A 1,015-nucleotide genomic window follows, 5' to 3' on the forward strand; every position below is an offset into this window, starting at 1 on the left:
CGCACCAGCCTATCCCCATCCCTCTGGGTCAGCTGCCCACTTGAGAGGCTCCAAGACTTACCAGAAACAGAGAATGCAGGGGTGAGGGTCCAGCTGCCCATATCATCTTCAGGTCAGTCCTTGCTCTGGCGGGGCCTTCCCTGGTTCAGAAGGCCCCCTCCCTCCTGCCTACAGAAGTCAGGGACAACAGCCACAGCTACCCCGGGACACAGTCAACTCTGCATCGGCTCAGGGGAAATCAAACTCTTTCGGTGCCCTTCCCCAGCACTCCCAGCCCTGCCCAACTTGGGTGGCTCCTAAACCTCACCTGAACCATTTGCCCTTTTAAGGGGGTCACGTCCGACATCCGCCTCCTCCCAAGGACACAACAGACCCAGGAGGGACCTCAGGCCGGCTCGCCGCCCCTTCACCCGGTCCCGGCCCCGACCGGCGCCCCCGGGGGCAGCCGGCTCTGGCAAGCGACTGACAGGCGCTCCCCTGGCGTGGCTCCCTACCTGTGGCAGGTGAGCGGGGCTCTGCCCGCCACCGCCACCCGCTCCCCCGCAGCCGCCCCGCAGCGCCCTACCTGAAGCAGCAGCCGCCGGCTCTCGGCGCGGCCGGAGGCCCCCGGCTCCCAGCCCTCGGCCCGCGCCTGGGCCGGGGGGCTCCCCGGGGGCTGGGGGCCGCAGGGGGGCCCGGGCTCCAGCGCCTCGCAGCACACCAGGCTCACGGTGCAGCCCATCCGGCCGGGCGCCCGGCTGGGGGGAGGGGGCGGGGACGCGGGCGCTGGGGCAGCCGGGCCCCCTCCCCCCCGCCCTGGCGACCGCGCCGCCCGGGGAGCCTCGCACGTCGGGAGGGGGGGGGGGCGGCGCGTCCCCGCCCGGAGCCTTCTGGGCCCGCACCGCCTGGCGGCCGGGGAGTGCGGGCCGGGAGAGGGGCGGCGACACGGGCGCCCGGACGCAGCCAGGGGCGGAGGGGGACGCGGGGGCGCGGGGAGGGGCGGCGGCGGGGTCTCGGGGGCCCGGGCGGCGGCCGG

The sequence above is a fragment of the Felis catus genome, chromosome C1 (genome assembly GCF_018350175.1).
Source record: "Felis catus isolate Fca126 chromosome C1, F.catus_Fca126_mat1.0, whole genome shotgun sequence".
NCBI lineage: Eukaryota > Metazoa > Chordata > Mammalia > Carnivora > Felidae > Felis > Felis catus.